A 6,000-nucleotide genomic window follows, 5' to 3' on the forward strand; every position below is an offset into this window, starting at 1 on the left:
TGCCTGTCATGATTTGCCAAATTCCTCGTACCTGACACTGAAATCGGGTAAGGTACCCGGAACTGCTTTGCACCTGGATACTTTGACCTGCAATATATATGAAAGAATATGACCAGTGTTGAAAAACAAAAAAAGCAATGAGCGGGACATGATCCAGTGACCCAGCAATTACGGAGCTTGAACGTTAATCACTCGACCGTCGCCATCTCGTGCTCGTGACCGCAAAGCACCGGTACATATTCAACGTGAACATTCCCTTGCAATTTTCTCAAAAACGCGTAAGTAGTTCGCCTTAGTACTTGCACATTATGTTGTCCTAATGGACTATTAAAAGTGTACAAAGTTTGAAAATTATCCATGATCCGAACGTCGTGGTCTCCCCTTGTTACACTGTGCTCTGGTCCTCTGCGAGTACTTGCAGTTAAAAGCGGAGGGGATTGTTGGTTACCGGTACAACTGGATTACTCATCGGTATTACTCGCTCCGCTCCCAGTTCTATTTGAGTGTTAAAGTGTTAATTTTCATTATTTTGTGTCCCTTTGAATCAACGCCCCCCCTGGCTACAGCCTGCCCTTGATCGTAGCCACCAAAGACAGATCTGTTTCCTGTAAGTAGAAATAAAATTGTTTCTGTGAGTGTGTGTATTGAATGTTTGTGAAAGGAATTGCCCAGCCTTGTACATCGTACCTAGAAAGGACTATGGTATCTCACAATAACCATTACCTCTGCAACCACCAATGAGGTGCTCTGCCAGTGCCATACGTTATAATGCTAGTCATAGGTGTAAACATTCCATATTTGACTGAATCTCACCCGCCCCAGTGTGTACAACATATGCTCAACATTGACGTAGTCTCAAATACTCAAAATTTGTGTTTTGATGTTCTCCTTCACAGTGACCTAGGTGTCTACTATAGAGAGTTGCTGTCTGTCAGTATCCAACCTTTGTGACGTGGGACAAGAAAGTTACCATATTTACCTGAATATTAGACGGCCCTCTGTTTCCAGGGGATTTGCTATAAATTGTCTTTATTCACTCGGCAGTACTATTCCATTTGTTCTTGGATATTAAGTCCACTGTTTTATGTTTGCTGACAAGATTTATGTTTCTGATATGACAACGCCTTGCTTCTCAGGCTTGAACACATGGAAAGTTGGCATTACGAAAATTAGGTTGTTTCTTGCAAACAATAAGCACTATGCATATTCTGACATTGCTCAGTAATTCAAATCCTCAACTAAGATTAGCACGTTGATACAACCTCTCCCAGTGGGGTCTCATGCTTTGAGCACTCGATTAAGCATAGGCGGTACTATTCAGAATGCTGTAGTAAGTGAACGCATCAATCTATTTAAAAGATTTTGGTCTTTTTTCCACAAATAGACAGGCTAACAAATGTAAGTGACATTATTGTAAATATCATTAGAGTTTTGTGAATAGCTGACTATGAGCATGGAAAATTTGCAACAATTTTTTTGAAAAATCGTTGATTTGAACATTGAAATATCAATTCCGTCCCTTCATGTAGGATAACTTTAAAACGCTCTCTGAGTACAAGATTATGGTACCATAACTGTTTCTCTACGACCCTTAGGTGCAATGTTACGCGGGAAATTGCAGGAATGTCTTTATTTGCTTCATATAGACTTCTGAATGGAACTTCTTACTCATGATACTTGTATCTTTGAATAGGGAATCTTATGCCTGACATAACAGTCGTGATGAGCAGTCTGAGACGAAGTCTTGAGATTTCTCGATATTTCTCGAGACTAGCGCAGGCACTATTTCTTGCGAGAAATTTTGAGAGATCTTGAGAGTGTTGTCCCCTGATTGTGTGGTGAGCAGCGTGTCATAGGCCTACAGGTAGCAAACCACGCGCCTTCTCCATTCCGTAAATACGTGTCAACAAGCGACTAGGTCTTTCATTTCTACCAAGGTCTATTTTGACGCATTATTACATAATTATAAAGGATACGCATTCTGGCATTGTATGCACTGGTAAGACACGAATGAATAGGCTAAGTACAGAAACTGACGGCTACTGTAGATACACGTACCTGGATACTAGAGGCGTGCATTATTCGAACTTGAGATGAGGCAAGATGCGCCTTGCTGCATATGCAACTACCATTACGCATGAGTGGAATTTGTAATCTAAAATACTTGAGTTTGCTCCAATTCTTTCGACAGGTAGGGGTCCAATATTCAATATCATATGACCTCTGCTTGTGTTTACCGATATTTTGGTGACGAAGGAAATAATTCCTTACAATGTTGTGGAGTATTTGCGTCATAATTAGGTAATTCGATATAAGACGGTGCAATGTGTAATTGTGTCTAGTTGTACGCGGCAACTTGGAGACGATGTCCGAAATGCAACATAAGTCATGGATGTCGGTTATTTTGAAGAAATGTCACGTAGCACAGCCCGCTGTGTTGCTTGTTCAAAAGAAGTAAAACACGTCAGTAGAAATACTTCTGGGATGATCCGGCACTTAAAAACACATAATATCAATGAAGAGGAATCGTCACAGAACATCTCCGGCCCGGTCTGCATCACAGGAAGCTACCCTGTCGTCAACGGTTGCGAGGTATCCAGGTAGGTATACATCCTATCTACGGTTATTAACAAATTAAGTGTACCAGGAAGGCATAGGCCATGGCACATACGAGTTATAAATCTTTATTCGTGAGCGAACAGCTAAGTTCCGATGCACAAACAGCTGTGTGAGAGAAGGTTCTCGTTCTCACTGCACTGCGTAGGGAGACCGCATGAGTGAAGCAAGGTCAAGTGACGTCAGCACTGCCTGTAGCTTCCCTCCCCTCAGAATTCTCTCAAAACCATTTTTTGAACTTTTTAACACCTGGATCAATTAACATGAGGCCAACACTAAATTGTAGCCCATATTCTGAAAGTACATCCCTGCAAATTTGAGATAAATCCATCCAGTGATTTCCAAGATATAACAAGTTAAAGTTTGGGAAGTATTATTACCCCTTCATCACCTGATTCCGAGCGCTGCTCGCAGCCAGGTATAAATAGGTCAACGAACCAAGGTTATAGCCAGTGTGTTCTGCGATTATGACAGAAGGACAGTATGCTCCGTCGCTATCTGCGAGGACGTAGAAGTCACACTCGAACACTTTAAAATCGTGCGAAGACGTCGCAAGTAAAGTTTCTGCCGCATCGCGACGAAGGAAATGTTCTAAAATTTTCTCCGACTAAATCGTCGTTATATAATATTTAGGAGTGTGTTAACCGAGTGAAGTTATAATAGAAATTGTGAATTGAAGTGTCAAGTATTTCATTTATCAGTAAACGATATTGTGGACTTTGTCATTTTCACGTAATTCTGAACTGTATCATTGGCCGTGACAATATTCTAAGACATTGCGTGTGATAAACTAAACTTCTAATTTGTGACCATTTTAACGATTCAGAGACACATTTCTCCTATACTAGTACAATTGTGGACTGTGTGAGATACTATTCCACTAAACATTCACCAAATAATAGGGCTAAATGTGACTATTTTTTCGTTTATTCTCTCAAACTTTCGATCACCACTACGAGAAACTAAATGAATATTAAGAACTTTTTATGACAATATTAAGTCGTACGGACTCGTGTTGTGCAAATTCAGTCATAAAATCTTCTTAATCTTTGAACAGTATTATTCCAGAGACTGTGATGATTATTCTACGGTCGAACCTCAGACATAATCAGTGACTATTATGAACTGTGACAGTGTTAAATCCTTATTGCATAAAGAGAGTGAGTGAGTGTGTGTGTGTGTTTTTGTTTGTTTTCCGTGTTGAAAACGATTGTAAGTCCTTACTTCATTAACCTGACTTACAAATCATACTGTAACATAGACTGTGATATTCTAAGTCACGTATTCAACATCGTAAGACTAACGTGAGAATACGAACTGTGCATTGAGACTTGTGTCAGTGTATAATATCAATCTTAGTGACAATTGAAAGCTCTATAGTGCCAATTGAACTTTCTATCTTCCGACATTATCTCTAAAAGAACATCGGAAATCTTGGCAAAGTGTTGTGAGATTCTGCTGCATCGAACGTCGTTTCCAACGTGGGATTAACGTGGTTTCTTTGATCATGGTACCCATCGAGGGATGTCGACGAGGGATATTAACGTGGTATCTTCACTGAATGGACTTGTCATGCTGCTGGTGCTCAGTTCGAGCCTTGGCTGCACGGTGCAGAATGTTCCGGGCACCAAGCCGCTGGACAGCACAACACCAACACTTATAAGCAGATTCCAGGTGATCTTCTCATATTTTGAATGAGTAATCCCACTGACTGACTTTTAACAAAGCACTCAGTTAATCATAGTGCTCCAACAGCAGTAAAGTGCTTCGTATGAATTTTAGCTTGCTATTTATAATAATTCAAGAAAGCTTCATGCCTTGCTTTTGAATTGTAAATTCCTTTTTGAAATAATTTATAACTTGAAGTAATTTCACGTAGATGAACTCTAGGGTTTGCAAGTGCACTATTTTATTTTTCAACTTAGATGAACTGTAGAAGTATACAGCAACTGATCAAATATTTTTATTTGAACTATCAACTTATTCATTAAAGTGTGTGTTAATATTATGTTCAAAAATATGAGAAAAACTGTAGGCCTGCATCATCAGTGATGGACTTCATGAAATTCAAGGTGCAAAGTGTTATTTTGGTATTTAAATCCATCATAGATGAACTGTAGGGTGTTTACGATCTCTAAAAGAGTGATCTTTATTTTGGACATTTTTAAGCAAGTAGATGTCTCAGAATACAACAGCATTGATATTTTATTTCTGCATTTTTGAAAATATTGGTTGGAAATTTGATTTTGAAGTTTCAACTGCAGGGTGATTTTCATGAATATTTTTTATAAATATTGTCAAAAAGATTTTACCGTCTATTATTCGGCCTGCGATACTATCCATCTCTGTACTTGCTCCAATAAGAAACCGAACACTACCTGAGATCCTTCCCATGCTCTGGCCGCATAATCATTTCCTGGTACATAAATTATATGTGTTATTCAGCTAAGAAGTCCACCTGAAATAACTCATGAACAGTTTAAGATACTGGCATTCTCTTTTCACTTACGTTAATGGTATTAAGGAGTTCATAGTTCAACATGCAGTGCTTTCCTAGGTCTTTGACAAAATTTATCGTCACACAGGTTTCCATACGAGAACTGCTGATGATATCATACTATGAAGCTTACACTCGTAGTTACAGTACGCACAAAGCTCGAGAATCGGTCTCGAGAGCATTGCCCATCACCCTTGTCAACAGAATTGGAGCAAAGTCGGGCATTTTAGATTACACGTTCCACTCGCGTGTAATGGGGATTGCATATGTAGCAAAGCACATCTTCCCCATCTCAAGTTCGAATAATGCACGCCTCTAGTATCCAAGAAGGTGTACATCCTATCTACAGTTATTCACAAATGATGCAGGGTTATTCAGCTAAGATGTCCACCCCAAATAAGTCGTGAACAGTTTAAGATACTGACATTCTGTTTTCACTTTTGTTAATGGTATTAAGGGGTTCATAGTTGAACATGCAGTACTTTTCCAGGCTTTTGACAAAGTTTATTGGCTCACACGTTTTCATATGAGAACGTTATTTCACACAATAACTACTAATGATATACTATCAAGTTTACACTCGTAGTTAATGGTACGTCGCACAGCTTGCACTACAGAAGAATCGGTCTCGAAATTCTCGCGAGAGTCTTGAGATCTGCGACGTTGCCCATCACTACATAACAATGCCATTGCAAGAGACTTAGGATAGTTATGCCAGAACTTATATTACTTATATTTAATTCAAAATTTTGAATATTACCAAATGTACTGAAACCTGTCCTCGGGCTATATCATTAGCCATCCATGTCACTGGGCAATCAGGCAGATAAGTTGATCTGCAACTCAGTAACTAGAGCCCAATATACAAGAGGCCAGGCTCTGTCTAT

This window comes from Anabrus simplex, chromosome 5, assembly GCF_040414725.1.
Source record: "Anabrus simplex isolate iqAnaSimp1 chromosome 5, ASM4041472v1, whole genome shotgun sequence".
In the NCBI taxonomy this organism is placed as follows: Eukaryota; Metazoa; Arthropoda; class Insecta; order Orthoptera; family Tettigoniidae; genus Anabrus; species Anabrus simplex.